Source organism: Anas acuta, chromosome 12, assembly GCF_963932015.1.
Source record: "Anas acuta chromosome 12, bAnaAcu1.1, whole genome shotgun sequence".
Lineage (NCBI taxonomy): Eukaryota > Metazoa > Chordata > Aves > Anseriformes > Anatidae > Anas > Anas acuta.
Window position 1 is genome coordinate 11,367,755 of NC_088990.1, and position 18,939 is coordinate 11,386,693.

Sequence of the window (18,939 nt, forward strand, 5' to 3'; positions counted from 1 at the left end):
TCTTCTCCAGAACAGAGAAAGCAAAGGAAATAACGTTCATGGGTGGGTGTTTGACGTCATTGTGGATAGATACCTTGATTTCACAAAACAGGTGGTAGTGATGAAAGTAAAAAAGCGAGTGTTTGGGTTTGATAAGAGAGGACCTTGAGAGAGCAATGTGCCTCTGCTTAGCATGCATTTTTGGGGTGTTCGTAATGAGTACTGCAGGAGTGAAAGTGGCACTCCAGTTTCCTTTCTGGGCTTCTGAAAAAAGGCAACAAACTACTTCTCTGTTGTTGTTTGAACGTAAGCCAGTGCAGACTCAGTAACACTGATAAAATGCTTTGGGCCTTCAGTTTCAGACTTTAATGGTCTCATCCTTTTGGGGTGCTGTTTCTACTTTTGAACAAAATGGGTCCACAAAACAAATTCTTTTTAAATTGTAACTTTAATTTTAAACTCTGTGTAGTTACACTTTGTGTAGACACCCTAATAAACTTCTGACTTTTGGTAATTTCAGTGGGGGCGGGGGGAACAAATGAGCAGCTGCTAGTTCGATGTTTTCAGTAGCTTCATGCCTGGGGGAGAAATCGGTTTTCAATTTTGCTTTGTACGGTATGTCCAATTATTATGCAGTTTCATCCCCTGAAACTGATTTATCTCTTTTTGGTGCCAGTAGTAGGAGTGCCGTTAATTGTCTGAAAAGTCTTTAGTTGGAGCAATTCAGGCTGGTGCAGTACAGTGCTTTTAATATCTTCGTATGAACGCAGCAGAGACTGTAGGCATCCGACTCTGCTTCGTTTTTACATTGTTTTGTCTTAAAGATAAGCAAGCCCCTGGAGTCTGAAGCAGCCCTCTTTGTTGATGTGATGTTGCGGAGGGTTGCTTTCATGACAGAAGTCGCTGGCTTGTTTTTGTTCTTCCCTGCCTGCAAGTCTGGGATCTTGAGAACTTTTTTATCAGATGAAACTGTTTCCATGGGGTTTGGGATCACAGTGTGCTGTTCAGCTTGAGAGAAGCTTCTGCCCAGCTCGCAATGTTTAACTTTCCTCCCTCGCTTGCTTTCTGTTCAGCCACTGACACAAAGATGTAGATTTTTAGCACAGACTGCTAGGCAATGTGAACGTGAGATCAGCTGCTGAGGAGACCCAAGTGCATGTTGTTTTCTGATTGTTGATAATGCATTTCTGAAGCTCTTTATCGGTTCCAAGACACTGAAAAGTGCTGCTGTCTCAGCCACAGATCTTGCTCCCGAGCTGCCTACGCTTGTATCCTGTTCCTGCCTCCTGTCTTATCTTTCTGTGTATTTTAACACTTAAACCAGCTCTGGTTTTCCTATTTCACGACTTTCATTCCCCCGTGCTCCTCTGTAAGCCAGCACCTTACCCATTCAGGGAGCCTCCATCTGCACGCTCCCTCTGCCGGGATCCCCAAGCAGAGGCACACCAGCAGGACTCTTCCCAGCTCCAGCAAAACCTGTGCCAGGCCCTTCTGCTGGTGTGTCTATGCTGTGAAAACATGCTTTGGCTGTACAGGAGAGGGGCTAGCTCCCCAGCCTGCCCTGTTTTCCTCCGGTGTGCTTGGCGAACCCGCAGTGCCTCCTCAAGTTCAAGGAGCGTGGCTTTAGGAGCAGATTTTATCCCAGGTGACACAGATGAAGAGGAGCAACAGCAGCTGATTAAACGGTGAAAATCCTGGATTGAGCAGTTGCTTGTGTGGCTCATCTCCACTGTTCCCAGTAAGTGGAGCTTTGGAGTGGCTTTCTGCCTCATAGTAGACACGGTAGGTGCAGGTATGTGGTACACCTGGACCAGTGGTGGCTTGTGCTGGACAGTACTGTGCCATCGCATCGATTGGGGTGGGTTGCAGATGGACTGCTCCATGAAATACCAACTCAAGCCAGCTGGACCCAAAGCCTGAGCCTCGATGCACAAAAAGGGGGACAGCGGTGAAATCCATAGGTGCCTCTGCTGCTCTGGGGCTGCATACTGAGAGTCATCCTGATGATGTGTGGTAGCTAAAATATCCTGCACGCGAAGCTTTCTAGTTGTATTAGTCATCCATCAGGCTTCTGGATTATTTAAGTGCTGAAGCTCTCCTCAAAGAACAGCAATATCTATTTGTAGAAAGGTACATAATGTGAAGTGCAATTCCAGTATATTCGAGTTAACGCTGCTTGAGATGTTCTTGGGAATGCTGCCTCCCCTCTTGTGGGACTTCGTGATCTGCAGAGCCTGTATCAAAGATCTGTAAGCTTATAAGGTGTCTTGGGGACTCAAATGGTGATGCCATTAGGGTTTCTTTTCAGCTATGAACTCTTTCTGCAGCCACACCTCCAGCTGGGCACAGTGTGGCTTCACCTGTTGGGTGTTGGTTGTGAAGCACTGATGTACCCAGAAGGAGAAGGGGACAGTGACCAAAAAGGTGCTCAGCAGCTACAGAAAAATATTCTTCCATTAAGTTGGGGGGCCTAACTCAAACTGTTAAGGACCAAAACCACCCTGTTTAACTCTTCAGCTTGCTCAGACTTGATCTGAGCCTGAAAATGCCTGGAGCTGAACTGGTCCACCCCGAGCTGTAACTCAGCTCTAGCAGGCTGCTTAAGGAAGGTCTCTAGGACAGCTGCTAGCCAGAAGGTTAATTACAGTACAGCACGATTATATTTCCATACACTTAGCAAAAACTGGAGTCTTTATTGCTTTTGTAATGCATACAGGTTAACTTCACGATATTCTAACCCCAAAATTAAACACGCAGTTTCATGTAATGTTTGAGATTCGTAGGCTGGCAAAACGCTTGTTCTTCCTTATGCGGTCTGGCTTTTATGTAACTCATTATTTCTGCTCAAATGTTGCAGATAGTCTGTTTCCTCTAGCAACAGCCACCAGATGTTTAGCTGAACAAGACTTAATTCTTTAAAATTGACCTGTAAGAAATGTGTGAAGGCGAAGCCGGGGGTGGAACAATTGTATGTCAGCATGATTTCCATTTTCTTGCTAAGAATCCAGTGCAAGCCTTGCAGTTTCATTTAGCAACGATGGATCCTTATTTTTTGTGGTATGCTACGAGGCCTTTTCCATGGTTTTTAATGTTTCCATAAATGTGTTGTTTTAAGGTGGGCCGGGAGGAGGGAAGTCGAGCTGTCTAATGAGGGTTAACATGGCTTGGGCAATTAGGGCTGTATGGGCTGGGTCTGTCTGGTGGATCTGCAGCCGTGCAGATCCTGCTGTGAATTCTGGTTGTCAGCAAGGTGTCTGACATACCTGTAGGTCACCTCTGGTCAGCCCTGGGCCTTTGCTGGGCTGACTGTTTCACAGTTCCTTGGGAAGCTGACTCCTCAGTTTCAGTGGTAGGTGGAAAGAGCCCCCCAGTGTGTTATGGGGAATAAAGACAGGACAAGGGGAACAATTTTAAACTTTTTTTTTTTTTAAAGAGGTTTAGATTTAGACATTTAGAAACTCTATTTATCTGTACTTGAGAAGTGCACGTGGGGTAGAGAAGTACAGCTCTGCAAATGGTTTCAGTTTTCAGTATCTGCTGGTTTAGGTTAGAGATGCTTCTGCTGGAAATGATGATTGTCTAGTACCAGAAATGCTTCAGGACATGGTGCACATGCTCCAGCCTTCTCATTTAGGGATTCCAGCATGTGTTAGCCTTTGTTTTGGTGCTCTTTCAGAAATTCTAGATGCCTCCCACAAAGTTTTGACACAGCTTAAGGGGGAGGTGACTTGAATATCCTTCTCTTGTAGTGAGGTGTGAGGCTGGTACTCACAGTAACGCTTCAAACTCCTATCCCTTGTGCTGCTTGCATCAGGCTCATGCTTTCAGTAATTTTCAGAACCAGTGCATGATGATACTTACAGTAAAGCCTTGCTAAAATGAGCTTGTGAGCAATGTGCTCACTGGCTACTTGCTGGATTTTACTGCTGTCACCTGATGTTGTCATCCTTGCACAACAAGCTCCTCCTTTAAGTATATTATAGATATCAAAAAGGAGATGGTACTGAATTATTTTGCTTACTACCTGAAGCTGATAACTGAAACATTACATTGAATTGAAACATCACCTAAATAATTGAAGTTCAGCGTCTCCTGTCCTAGCTTTCCACGCTGGGAAGGGGGAGGGAGACTGTGCCACCTCCTAGCGTTTCAAAAACATGTGAGGGTGGGAGATGTGGCTGGGGTTCTAGCGAAAGCTGTTGCTGCTGCAGTTAACACAAAGGAAAGCCTTTATGTTCTTGGCATGCTGCTATTATGCAGCATACAAAAAGCGCTTCCCCTGTTTGGTAATTTTCAGTAGCTAAAGTCCTCAAACATGCGTCTGTTTTGAGTTGTTAGAGGAATCATAATGTCCAATTGTCTGCAAGCTTCTTAACTGTTCATTTAACAGCAGCACTGTGACAGCTTGCTGTTGCTGAGGAGGGTGATAGCATCCACCTGTAGCTTTCCTCAGGCTGTTTCTGAGGCTTTTTTAACCTCTCAGGAACCTGATGGAAAGCTGTCCTGTTCTGGTAGGTGAATTGGCTTGCCGAGAGGTCAAATGAGTGCTAGAGCCTGGAGAGACTGGGAGGGTTTGCTGGATGGAGAAATAGGAGCGTGCCTTTGAGGTTTAGTAGATGTTAAATGGGTTAAGCAGTCCTTAAAACACTTCTGGTGTGTAAGGGCCACAAAAGTGACCAAGGCCAGGCTGGATGAGGCTTCGGGCAGCCTGGGCTGCTGCAAAGCATCCCTGCACATGGCAGGGGGCTGGAGCTAGATGGTCTTTGAGTCCCTTCCAACCCAAACCATTCTGGGATCATGCTGGGGACTCCCTGCCCCTTCTAACCAGCTCCTCTGTTTCCTGCAGCCCCCAGGAGGCAGCTGAAGCCTGGCTTTGGCTTGCGTTGCCCTCCCTCATGGGACATGGGCAGGTCGAAGGCTAGCACCAGGCAAGGCGAGGATGCAGTGAATGGGAGCAGGGAGGTGGCAGCAGCTTGGGAACATTTGTGCTCGGTGCCTCCTGTTGCCTGGGGAGCTGCAGGTCTGTCCTGAGCCATGACCCCAACCTGAGGCTCCTGGCTCTGAGAGGCCTCTTGGGGCTGGAGTTTCCTTGTCTCTGCTTCATTTCAGTTTTCACTCCTTGGTGTGGCTGCTAAACTACGAAGGTTGTTGCAGCCCAGGCTAATCATGGTCTGCTACATCCCTGGGGATGGGTGGAGGAGTCTGAACTGTGGTGTGGCGGCAGCATTTCAGACTTGCTGGGTGCTTTAGGGGTTTTATGTAGCCATTTGGGGATTCACGTGAAGTTGGCCACTAAGAACAACATGAAAAACAGAAAACGTTACAGGGATAAACGGATGGCTGGCTGAGAGAGGTTTGCATGCAGCTTTCTTCCCTCAGGTCGTGAGAAATCTGGAGGTAAAAGCTTAATTGTGTTTCGCTTTGAAGGCTTTGGAAGTTTTTTCTCATCACGTTGAACCTTTTCTCTGTGCTTCAGCACTTGCAGCTTATGGAATATTAAACATGTCACCATGTATCCGAGCTGCTGTAAGAACAAAACCAAAATCCAGAAACAGAGTACATATGGAGCTTTGACTCGCACCCAAACTCCGTCGTTACGCTGTCATAAATAGATCTGGGAAGGCTGTTTTCAAGCGGTGCATGGATGCTTAGCCTCACTGGTTTTGCTCAGACGGAGGCGGGGAGGGACATCAAGAAAACTAAAGCTAATTAATTGATATAATATGTATATGGTCACCAGGTGGATCAGGTATAAGCTGCTTTCTTACACAAATACTCAAATTGGAAAAACTGTTGTACAGTAACTGACATTTTGTAAAAACAAAAACCCACCACTGACATGCACCTAGCACAGTAATCCAACAATAATTCCTGGATTAAGAAATTGCTAAAGGCAAATACACAGTTGCTGTTGTCTGCTCTTCCTCTAGCAGCAGCAGAAGTTTGCAGTCTTGTAGCTCATCACTGTAACAAGGGTAGGTAATGAAGCTTCTGTAGCTCACGTGCCAAGGCTCTGGCAGTTGCTTGACATCTGTCTGGGCTCTGTAGATGTGATCAAGCAAGGTTTCACTCCAGACCACGTTGGAATGCATTTAGGTAGGCTTTCCTCTCTCCCACGCACAGTTTCACCTTGTCCCAAGGCTCGTTCTGATGTCAAACTGATGTCATAATCAGGACCTGTGTTTTCTGCGTATACCTGTTCTTACTTTAAACGGTGAACTTTTCCCAGAATGGCAGAATGTTAGGGATTGGAAGGGACCGTGAAAGATCATCTAGTCCAATCCCCCTGCTGGAGCAGGAGCACCTAAATCCGGCCACAAAGGAGCTCATCCAGGAGGGTTTTGAAAGTCTCCAGAGAAGGAGACTCCACGACCCCCTGGGCAGCTGATGACCAGGAATCGCCACTAGGCAACATTCTGTGATTAAAGGCAAGCATGGAGAGAGGTCTCAGGCTAATGAAGAAAAGCCGTCTCGGGAGAGACCGAACCCAGGAGTGGGCCCCAGTGAATCAAGGACAAGGTGTCACTTCCGAGCTGTGAGACTCCCATCGCGGAGTTGGGAGTCAGCCCCGCATCCCCAGCAAAGGCTCAGTGGGTTTGGGCTGGCGTGTAGGCAAGAACAGTTTGTGCAGCACAGGAAGCTCTGAGGGAGAGAGGCGCTCCATTTTGGGTGGAAAAGGAGTCTTTTTCTCTCAAAAGAGAGAGAAGAGGGCATAGAACACCATCTCCTTTGAGCAGCCGAAAGACACTGCTAATTTCTGTGTTTCACCTGAGACAAGCGATAGACCCCAATGCTTCCTAGTCTCTGAGAACAGCACCTTTCCCAGAGCAATTCGTCCTCAGACAGCCCATTGCGCTTGTAGTTCCTTGCTTTTGCCCTTGGTGGTGGTATCCTGAGGAAATCTCTGTTTTTTAGGTACCCTCAGGCTGCCCTTGCAGGAGGCCAGCAGCGCCTTCCAAGGATGCTGCAGGTTGCCAGGCCCGGTTCCCCAGCTGGCAGGCATTCTGTGCTGCCAGGCTTTTAGGAGACTTTTGCTGTCAGCCTTTTTCCCAGTCGGGCCAGGTCACCTCTGTGGCTGCTCCCATCCCCACCACTCTCCCATTCCCATGATGACTTCTCGTCCCCAAGTCTCACTTGGGGACCCGCCACCCGCAGCCATTCCCCGTCAACAGCCGACATCCCCAAACCACTTTGTGGTGCGGACAGCAGGAGAGGGCTGCGTTCAGCCTCCCGCTGACCTACGCCGGAAGAAGTGCAGGCAGAGGCTTTGTAGGGTGGAAAAGTCCTAATTTAATAGGGGAGTAATTGTGGCTGCCACCCCCAGCCAACCCCCAGCTGAGGTCCTTTCAGATCTGGGGATGGGCCTGGCGGCCTACATGGTCGCCGGACCCCGGCTCCTCTTCTTGGACCCGACGCAGCCAGGAGATATCGTTGAGGTCGACGTACCAGATGTCCTCATTGAGTCTGTGCCCGGAGCGCCTTCGGGCCATCCCCCGTTCTTGAAAGGGGCTGCGCTCCCTGCGCCGGGGCGAGGCACTGCGGGAGCGGTAGTTGGGGCTCCTCTGCCGCCGCTGCTGCTGCTGCCGCTGCTGCCGCCGCCCCATCCCCGCGTTGCGCTCCAGTCCTCGGCGGGGACGGGGGGGTGAGGCCTCGCGTCGGGGGGGTGAGGCGTTGCGTTGGGCGGGTGCCTCCAACCGTTCAATGGCCACAATGCGCCTACGGCACATTGGGCAGGTGAACCTCTGAGTGGCCCAGGGCTGGATGCACTGCCGGCAGAAGCAGTGCCCGCAGGGGCGCATCCGAGACGTGTCGGACAGCTGGCCCAGACAGATGGGGCAGGTCTGGTCCCCAGGGGCCTCCTCCTCTGGCTGCTCCCGCTCTTGCTGGTTCATTGTCCCTGCAGCAGCCCCAGCGTCGAGATGGTCTTGTGTGGAAAGCTGCCCTGGTGCAGGGTGGTTGTCAGCAGGCTCCGGTCTTCCCCTGCGGGTCGCTGGCAGGATGTCGACGCTTCACGTCTCCCTGGCTGGACCTCAGCACCTTGCTTGCCACCAGCAGGACCACTAGAGAGAGAAGCAGGAAGAAAACATTCTAGCAGCAAATCCACATTAGCTTTCTAGGTTCGGCCAAGTTGTCTAGAGTACTAGAGCAGTAAATGTTCTTCGTATGGACTACAAGCAATGCTATTATAACGGCAGCTCTGCTTCTGAGAGGTTATACTTCGAAGGCAAGACTATACTTAGGATAGGTGAGGACCACGTAGGTATAGATATTTGATGACATTACCGAAGGACCTTGATGGCTGGCGTGCAAGAAGAATGGCTTCGAGTGTGCTTTGCACAACACCTCCGCCTCCCGTCTTCCAGCAGTGGGACCTCGAGCAATTGAGTGCCACGAGCTGGACTGGCCGCAGGCGCGCCGCTCAGGGCTTTTATAGCCAGCCACCTTTTGTGAGGTCGTAGGGTGACAGTGACTCTGTGGTTCCATCACAAGGGTCTCGGGGTGCCCCTGATGGCAGCACTGACAGACGTCACCTGACGGCTGTGGGACAAGGCTGAGGTGAGATGGCTGCTCCACGCTGACAGGAGCCATGTCTGCCAGGCTGGGGTCCAGGCCCAGCCTGCGGCCTGAGAGCTGGGGATGTCCTTGACGTGCAGCTGGACACCCGAGCATTGGAGACGTCCTGAAGAGACCATGGAAACAACGAGTATTAAACCCAAAATATGAAACAGTAACCTGAAGGGATGTCTGGAGTTGCTCAAGTGTTGTATCGACTTTGCGTCATGAGAAGGCTCAGCTCTAGCCCCAAAATGCAGGCTGCGCTCTGTCATCCTTACTGTGAAAAAGTTTTGTCTCGTACTTAAGTGGAACCTCCTGTGTTCCAGCTTGCACCCATTGCCCCGTGTCCTATCATTGGATGTCACCGAGAAGAGCCTGGCTCCATCCTCCTGACACTCACCCTTCACATATTGACAACCATCGATAAGGTCACCTGTCAGTCTCCTCCAAGCTAGAGAGACCCGGCTCCCTCGGCCTTCCCCTCTCAGGGAGATGCTCCACTCGCGTAGTCATCCTCATGGCTCTGCACTGGACTGTCTCAAGCAACTTTAAATGTAGATGGGTGTGAAAGTGCAGAAAAAGGGGCTTTCAAGAATCTTTTTGGTTTAGTATTCGTAGCCGCATGGGAAGCTGGAATGGCTGCAGGTTGTTGCAAGGCCGATGTTTGGGACTTCACAAGGTTAGGCTTTGAGCAGCAAAATGTCAAATTGGCAGCAAATCCTGGAGGCTGATACTACAGATAAGCCAAATGGGAAGAGGCATGCGTTCAGCTGGTCTGGTTTCCAATTGAAAAGTCAATCTTTGTAGGCAGGCAGGGTTCATAGTGAGAAATATTCTCCCCAGATGCATCCATGTTGTCCTTGGGCTTCAGGAACCAGTGGCTTCCTCTGCTCGTCGCTCCTTGCGTGTTGTTTATTTCTTTGGTCTTTGGCTTTGGTTTCTCCCCAGTGGTAATCCAGGGGAAGCCAGGAGATGTCTTGTAATCTCTTTCCACCAAACTCCTGCCTTAATGTTATTACAGGGGCTTGTTTGGGTTCTTGAGAAATCTTTAGGCTTCTCCCTGCAATGTTGCCAACTCTGACTCCATTACAGGATGGGAAATACAGTCGCGTGGAGCTCTTCTTGCTACACTTAAAACTTCCTTGCATTTTTGTGGTGGTCTGTTTTGGGGACCAAAGGATAGTACAGGCCTTCTTAGCATAAGATTGCACTGGATGCCTGTTTTCAATTGCACCGTGCAAATGCTTCATCAGCTTCCTTTTCCGCTTTCCTGCTCACTCGTCCCTGAGCAATCCTGTTCTTAAGGAATGGCTCTGGAGTTGGCTGCTCAAAAGAAACACCATTGAAATTCATCTTAAATTTCATTGTTTGTTGTACTCCACAAGCTTTGGGGCAATCGACTTTCATCAAGCTTTCACCGTGGGACTTCCCAGAAGAACGGGGCAGGCATCAATACAGGCTGGGAGCAGCCCTCAGGAACTTCTCTGGGGACAGACAGTCACTTCTGTCCTGCAGCTCTTTTGCATGCTGTTGGGACTCCTCTCCTGTGTGTTCCTTTGTGTTCTGCTGTGTTATGGGGCTCGTGTTTTGTTATTTCTTCGGTGAGGGAACATGTGTGGATCTCTCCTCTGGCTTTGTCAGAACAGCTGCAGAAGTGGAAGGTCTTTGAAAACCGTCAGATGGGATTGAAACGCACGAATGGGTTCAGAAGCTTGCAAAACGGGAATACTGACGCATCTGAGGCCAACACAAATCTAAGTGCTTTAGGAATGGAGCGAAGTGCTTCCTTTTTTTAACAGCAAGACTTGGCTTTGCTCATGTTCACACTGGCTGGCCTTTACAGGTACGTGCCTTGCCTTCTGAATAAATTGCCGGACCATAAGTGGGTGGACAATTTGTTTATTTTGCCATAATGTTTGCTTTATATAGGCATTTCTCAAGTTTACAGCAAACAGAGGAGCCACGTCATGAGCTGTGCAAAGTCTGTAACATGAGGGAAAGAAGAGAACAAGGAAAAGCTGGCTTGTGAAATTGCCTCGTTGAAACTGGAAAAATCTCTTCTTCCCTTTTCCCCTGCTAACCTGCGCACCGTTTCCTTCAGCTGACATTGCTACATCAAATGCCTGCGAGCCTGAACGATTGTGTCAGTGCTGCTTGTTTCTGCTGCTCGCAGTCATTGCTTGAAACTGAGCGTGCTGTAGGTGGGCATCCCGTCGTGTCGCTTCTGATGCAATGCGTGGAAGTGCCCGACCGACCGTGGTGAGGGGAACAGCAGGCACCTCGTGGTGTGCCTGTTCTCCGCATTCGGTAACCTCAGTGGTCACCACCTCTGGCCCGGGGGGGTTAAATCTGGGTAGAAGGAGGCAAGGTGGCCTGGCAAATGCATTACGGCAGCTGAGATGTTTATTTACTACTAACATACTGTTTGTTGATCTTAGAAATAAGCATTGTGTGGTGCTGGGATGCAGACAGAGGGGTATTGGTACCAGCTGCAGGGGTCTGCATTACTGAGTTTGTGCCTTTAATGTGCCCTTAAGCAAAGGGAGAAACTCGACTGTGTTGGCCAGGTGGGTATAGCCGAAAGCAATCTCCACGGCTTATCTCAAGAGAAACCAGATAGTACTTGCTGCTTTCTCTTGCTCTCCTCGTGCCACCCAGGCGTCGAGCAGCTCTGTGTCAGGTCTGTCAGCACAGGGTGCCACACAGCCCTCCTGCGAGTGCCTTTATCGAGAAGCTGTGCCTTGTGAAGTGCAAGTAGACGAAGGACAGATCCTTCTGCCACATCTGGAAGAAGCACTCTTCCAGCACATGAAAACCTTTAAGCTGCTGTCAGCTTCATCTTGGCTTTCCCTGTGGGTCATTGATCTGGGCTGGGTCCTAGCCATATCAAGGGAGTAACTAGGTACAGACATTAACCCTCCGAACATCTGTAATTGTCTAATTGTGTATCTTGTGATGATGATATCTGATTGCTCTGCTGAAGAAGTGCAGGTTTTTATGGAGCTGGCAGTGTTTGTGTAGGTGTAGCCTATCCTGCCGCTGGTGGGCACAGAATGAAACCAGTAACCCAGCTTGTACCTTGTACTGGGAGGAGGCAGCTTATAGCTGCCAGCAAAACCACACCAGTGACCTTCGCTTGGTGTGAAAAAAAAAAAAAAAAAAAAAAGCGAGAGGCTGGATTATTTCACAAAACTGTCACAGAGCTCCTAAGCATCTCGTAGCCCTCCTGCAAGGGGGCTGTACATCTCCAGCAGGTATTTTGCTTTGTCTGCATGTCACTCTTGGCACCTTTTCAATTGTGAAACTATCAAAATCAATCTCTTTTGACAGCTAAACTGCTTCATAAGGATACACAGTTGAGAGCTTGGAAAAAAGGAAATCGTAAATTTCAGAGAAAGGAGAAGGTTATTCTTGATGGGCTATAAGGATGCTACCCTGTAGGATAGGTGGGCTTGGGGCTTTTTGACAGGTTGTTTGGGGAGTGTAGCACAGCTGCAGCGAAGACTTCATGAAGTTTTCATAATCCCTTAATGGAAAGGGCAGGCAGATTGCTGCGGCAGGTTTCAGGCTCTGAGTGTAACGGTGCCTTAAGTATTACGCTCCGTCTGTAAAAATTGTTCCTGGGGTTAGCAAAGGACTAAAGAAGATGATGCAGACACTTGTAGCCAACTTCTTTGCCTGCCTGCTTAGTGCTACAGGATCCCTTTTTAACTGAAGCGAGCTGTACCAGTAAAAACCTGGCGGCAGGGAAATGGTGTGCTGGGAGCTGCTGCCCTTTCCTGAATGTAGCTTTTAGATTTGCTTATACTGCAGCAACATATTTATCAGCCCTAAACAAGCATGATTTCTTAACCGCGAGCATCGATTCTTTCCTCTTCGGCTGCATTGTGCTCTCTAACCTGTGTGTGTGGCTGCAAGGTTTGTCACCTCTGCCCGCATACTGAAATTGCGTTAAGGGCTGGGGCAGATTTCTCTCCCTGTGCTCTCAGGTACATGGTTTCCTCCTTGAGAAGCAGCTCAGCTGCAAACAAAATGTAGGTAACGTCAGTTGAATCCCTGCCAAATGTCTAATCTAATTACATGAAGCGGGAGCATGGTCCTGTGACTGCTGGAAAAGGCAGCCCCTTCACGTAAGGAGAGGGTGGAGTTCAGGCACTAAAATGAAAAGATGATATATGCTAAAATTGCTCAGTATTTTTATATGTTCTCTTTTACTATGCTATCGTGACCCCTTTTGGCATTGCCATGACTAATTTTTAAGAGCCATCCGTCTCTCTGCTGCGTTTCCACTCTGTTGACCAGCTCTTGGGAGGAGTTCCCAGCGCCGAGCTGCCTGGAGGCAGGGACCAAGAGACATCCGCTGGGCAACGCTGGGAGCCTGCAGGGATTAATCCTGCCTGGTTTATGGTGTGTCTCTTCTCAGCGCCTAAATCCTTGTAACTTCAATCCTTTCTCACACAAGTAATAGCTTCTCGAAGGGTTTACTGCCTCCTGCAGTGCTGGCAGAGCCTTACCCAGCTTGTCGGTGGTGAGCGTGCCGCTGCTGGGACGGCGTGCACATGCATAGAGCTCAGTGCCCAGCGAGGCCAGACGAGCTTTCCTGTGTCTCCTGAGCCGTCAGGTGCTCAGCAGCATCACCAGGATGTTTTCCTCCTTGGCTGCCTGTCTCTTGGTCTTTGCAGCCATGTTCAGGGCATTGTGCTGTGTAAGTAACTTGATTGTGACTCCTGCATCTGACCAGCAGTGACTGAAGCTCTCTTTAAGAGATGTGAGCCTTGGCAGGGGTTTAGTATCCTCCTGATCCAAGACAACCAAGAGGCTACTTTGATCATTCGTGCTCTTTTTGAGGCACCCTGAGTGTTGGTGGGTCAGAGGAACGGCAACGGGTGTCCTTGGACTGCCCCATGGAACTCTGCAGTCTGGGGACCTGGAGCCTTCCAGCCTCCATGAGCCCCTGTTCTTATTGATAGTGGGTGGCACTTGACATGAGCTTGCTCTTCCACAGGCGAAATGTGTACCTGATGTGCGCATGTTCATCTTGGTGCACAGCCAGGTCAGAATGTGCTTCTCAGCATCACTTTGGATTAGTCAGGGCTGCCCGTCAGCTCGAGCTGTGTTTAATTAGCACGACTTCTACTTACTCCTTGCTATTAAAGGGTCGTTGGTTTTCTGTGACCCTCTCTGTTCGAGTTCAGGAGGACTTTTCTTCTAATAAGAGGCATTTCACCCCGCACGCGCACACCGTGAAAGCCGTGTTGGCTCTGAACTTGATACTCGCGTTCTTCTCTGAAAGCAGAAAAAAAGCATTTCATGGTTTGGATAGTGCAAAGGATTTTTTTTTTTCTTGCCTTTAACTGCCAAATCACCAGTCTTTTCAAGCTCTCCAAGCCTGTCTGCAATTCATCCTCCAGGCTGCTTTTCCTTGCCAGGCAGATGAAACAGTCTCAGACTATTGAGGTGCATCTGTGTTAAATTACGCTATAAATCCCCAAAAGCAGCGCTGCTCCCAGTGATCCCAGCCTGCTCCACAGGTGAAGCTGCAGCGGTGGTCTCGTTGAGTGAGGACTGTGCTCGTTGGTGGTACCAGTAAGTGCAAGCTATGTCCTGCAGCTGCTGTATGCCATCAGAGCACCCGAATTTGCCTGATGGGGCTTGTTCCTTGGAGATGCACGTGGCTGTCTGGAAGTAACCTATTCTTTAGTAGGCTTGCCCCTTTTTCCTTCAAAAACCATTGCTTGAAAGAAAGGAGGTGGCATAGGTGTGCCTGAGGCTCTCTTTTTGCTGGTATTTACTTGGTATTTTAAGATTGGGAAAAGAAAAAAATAAGTTTATGTGGTGGCCAGATTCAGAAGAGGACGTCTGCTGAGTTCTTGTCCTGCTCAGTGTCTGTTACAGCCCCTTCACCACTGCCAATTTTTGTCTCATTTCCTCTATAGCATCCTCATAAATATCTGTTTCTGCTGGAACCTGATCCCGCACGGCCGTACGCAGCCTGTTTTTGCAAGCAGATGGTATCTTAAATGTCACGCTTCTGCTGGTCTGCGGGAGCCTTGCAGAGGCTGGGCTTGGTGACTGTAATATCGAGGTGTAGATCTCAAAACCGGTGCGTGTGCGACGGTTCCCTCCTCGGGCTGCAGCGCTGGGCTTGTGCATGCAGCTGTGTGTGGGCTGCGCACCTGCAGCGTTTGGAGCGGGGTTTGGCTGCCTGTCAGCCCTGCATGCAGGGGGCTGCGCCTCTGACTTGTGCAGCAAGCCTCGGAAGCCGGGCTGGAGCTGGGCTGGCAGTAGCTCTTCGTCTTTTTTCCTCTTCCCAGCCTAAACAAACAAACAAAGCCTCAGGTTTCGTTAGGGGATTTTTTCTCGTTTTAAGCATCCAACTGTTCGTGTAGCTGTTCCAGCTTCGTGCAACTCCTAACGAAGTGCACTAACCCTCTCCTTCAGGCAGTCTGTGGTCTTCAGCCCTTTGTTACGTGTGTAGGAATATGCACACGTGGCTGCTGCAAATATTTGGCCTAAAAGTGAGTGGGGAAGGGGAGTCAGAGACTGCCCTGCATCACACAAACCACCTCCCCGAAAATGGTCTGTTTTGTTCTGAGATTCTACATGTGGAAGAAGGAAATTACTTCTTCCCCTCTGTAACACTCCCTGCTTTCACACTGAACTTGTATAAAGTCTTTGGAGGACAAAGTTCAGGAAGGAACCTACAGGATGCTCGTGGTGAGAGGATCAACATCCAGCCTGAGCCTCACTTAGAGAAGTCACCTGCCAACGTGTTCAGGTGAGGGTTACACAGTTAACATGTTTAGGAAGTTCACAAGATCTTTGGGAAGACTTCAGTCAGTTTACTTGCCAATAGGGGAAGTGAGACTTCATTTGGGTCCATCCCTTTCTGTGAAAACTGGAATTGTAGTAAGTCAGCTTGACAGTCCTGGGCATCTATGAGTAAGGGGTGAGTGTCATGCTCTGTGGTTGTCCATCCCTGTCCCTTCCCAACAATTTAGACTTAAGTACTGTTTGTATGCCTCACCTTTTTTTTTTTTTTCCTCCTTCCTGCCTATAAAGCGCTGAACAAAACTAACTGCATGAGCTGAAGATGAACTCATTTGGTCAAGTGATTCAACAGAAGTGACTCGTAGTGTGTAAAAGGCATCTGTAGCATTCAGGGTTGGAAGGAGCCTCCCACGTGTGGGACATCTGACATGGCATGCAGCCGCCTGCTGTAGTCTGCAGCCAGCTTTAAACTGAAACAGAGAATATTAACCTACTTTTTTCCGTTTTTCTGTTGTTTTTCACAACATTGAGGATGCTAAAACCAGGTCACTCTAGTGCTGTTTGTGGCTCTTAAAAAAAAATATAATTTTTCTTGGGGCCAGTTGGGAAGTAGCACGGGCAGAGGCAGGACAAGAGGTGGGAGGTCATGGGAGGATGAGGTGAGGCGCTGGGATGAGGAGGTGTGAAGGGCGCTGAAGCTGATGGAGGTGTTTGTGGGGAAGAGAGCAAAGCTGTAAGTGAAAGGTTGGCTGATCTCATTTTAATAAAGGAAGAGCGCTGATGCCTGGGAAGCTGCTAATGCATGCAGTGAAACACGGGACACAAAGCCAGCTTGTTCCTCTAAACTTAAGAGTGTAAGCTAATAAATGGAGTTGACAGGTGCTGAGAACGGTGTGAATGCATCATGTGTCCTGGTTTCAAAAAAAAACCAAACTCATAACCTTCACACTGACTGCTAGACCTCCTCCAGAGGGTGGAGGGCTTGTCCCGATCCGTGGCAGAGCAAGCGAAGCTTTGTGCAGCTGAAGGCTTCACTTTTTGCACAGAATGAGCGTGGAAGTTGGTGATCTCACATCCATCCGCTTATAACATCTCAGCTGAGAGCCCTGGAGGATTTTATGGTCTTTGAAGTCACATGGAAAAGAGCAGATCTTGCCTGGAAAACACTCCCCAGATCAAGAGACTTACCAAAAGTATTGCATGAGCACGTGGGGTGGATGTTGGAGGAAACAGTGTGACGGCACGTGCCATGTCCTAAAGCAAGAGTTGTGGAGATGCTTTGAGAAATGGAGTTCCTGTTTTCATACAGAGTGGGGTGAGGTCACTCATCCCAACAGAATATGGGGCTTTCTTCAAGATCTCGCCTTAAAAAAGGAGGAAAAAGGAGTTGTAGGGGTGAAGTGCCTCCACCCGTTAGCTGAGTAATCCATACACCACGCATTCGCAGCCTAGTGCATTTTGAATCCCTTGTGAATCAAAAATGCACATGGAGCTGGATCAGGCCTGCTTGGTTTGATTTGAGGAAAGGATTCACTTGCAATATTGGTTCAGACAGAAACTGTCTGAAACTGTGCCGCAAAGCAAGGCTGACAGCTCTTGTCCTTGTCTCAGAGGGCTCTGGAGCATCTCAAGCAGGTCAAAGAAATTTTCGGTGCAGAGGAAGCAAGCTTTGCCTTCGAAGGGTAGAAATAAAGATTGCTCTGACTTGTCCGTGCTAGTCTCATTCGCTTTGCCCTTCGCTGCTGCTGCTTTCAAACTGAGGGACTTTGGGGAAACAGGGTGGCTACAAGCAGTGCCTGTACCGAAGCAGAGCTGCGGCGTGCCTGCACTGTAAGGAGAGCTCAGCAAGCAGTAAACCTTTCTTTGGGAAGCCTTTCTCCGTGCTGCAGCTGATCGCAAGGGGCAGGACAGCTGCCTTCCCCGCCGGCTGGTAGCGGGTGCGCAGCTCCAACCGGGTGGTTTTGTTGGTGCAGGAGCCGCAGTGATTTAGATCTCAAGTCCTAAGTGTTTGGAAGCGTGTAAGATACTAAGCTGGCTGCTTTATTTAGCTAACTGTGCTTTAAGTAATTTCCTTTCAAGCCGGTATCTTTTATTAAATAACCGTTCCCCTGTCTTCGAGCACATTGTAGTGAAATGAATACTGGAATTGAACTGAGTCACCATTAGGCAAATATGTTCCTGCAGCTTTCTTTAAATGCACGTAACTTTCGGGAGCAATCTTGCTGAGTGGGTGGAAAGGTAGGAAGGAGAATCATTATGAAAAAGTTTGAATCGTGGCAGGAAATAGTCCTGGTGTTCTGAGCAGTCTTTAAATTTTAATGCGACTGACTTCAAATTGCAGTCTAGTCTTCATTCTTCTGCCACCCCTCTTCCAAAACCAAGTGCTTGTACTTTGTTAGCCTTCCAAAGCCATGTTTGATGCCAGATACTACTACTTCCACTATTGCTACGATATGCCCTCAGTATGCTGTTGGTTTGTAGTAGCAATAGTGGAAGATCTTTGTGCAATTTGGTGTACTGACAGCTGGGATCAGGTTGGCCGTAATAAAGACGTTGTCAAACCTCTTATTCGCTGCTGATATGAATTCCTGTTTGCAGGAGGCTTTTCAGCGAAGAAAGAGGATGTTTTGTGTTCTCAGATTCAGGCGTGACCTTTCCAGCCTTCCCCTTGGGGAGACCTTATACAAATTAGCGAAACGCTGGGGAAGGATGGGGGCGTAGGAGCTTATAACTGTTAAAATCTTATTTCACAAGCCAGAAAATGCGTGGTGGAGCTCTGTGCGCTTCATCTGCCTGCAAAGAACAGAGGTGCTCGTCCCGCCTGAGGAGCAGTGAGCAGGATGGTGCAAGCAGAGCAGCCCATTTCTGCTCTCGGGTCAGAAACCTGGCACGTGGGGCTTGGGCTGAGTCGGGACTTGAGTCTGGAGGAGGGGGAAGCCGTATTTATTGAGGCTCAGAGGGGCTTGAGCAGCCCTTATGGGAATGACATCCTTGTGTCATGGAGCAGTGACCGAGCAGCCACCTCAGGCTGAGGATAACTCAAATATCAGCTGTTTGAAATATGTTAAACTGCATCTCTGCCCCTGGTGGCTTTTGGCTAAGCTTTACAACAGCCAGTGAAATGCCTGCTGTATCATTGCCATCTTTTGCTAGCAGATCTTTGAAAAGATCTGCGCCCAGCATCAGAGCTGCAAAGCAACCCTGTTATTGGGATGCATCTGCTGTCGGGTAGGAAGCTGGTAGCTCTTCATGGCAGAACGGGCAGAAAGAAGGTTAAAAAGTTTCTGACATCGTACAACAAAATGGTGAGCTGTGGCATGGTGTCTGCCCAGTCCACCTAACGCTCATCACGGTTGTTCTGAAGCCATTTCTGGTGACTTCAGCTTACATTGACTTTTCTTGCCCTTTCTGCTGGCTGGGTAACTGTTAGCTGAATGAGCAAGAAAGTCTCGAGAAAGAAAATCAACTTGCAACTTTATCAAAACAGTATTTTTCGTCCTTCCTTTGCTGTAATCAGTCCCTGTCATGCAGATTTTGCTTCTTCCTCTCCAAGTTTTCAGCCCACCTTCCAAGTATCTCCTCAGTCTACAAACTGAAAAAAAATGTGCACTGATTTTTTTTTTCCAACAGTTA

The 18,939-nt window shown here is 48.9% G+C and overlaps 1 protein-coding gene across 6 annotated transcripts in view; it reads left to right on the plus strand.

Annotated features, from left to right (window-relative positions):
* The window catches only part of CSNK1G1 (casein kinase 1 gamma 1), a 99,483-nt gene that overhangs the window by 18,038 nt on the left and 62,506 nt on the right, over window positions 1-18,939 (plus strand). The gene's annotated exons all lie outside the window — the stretch shown is intronic.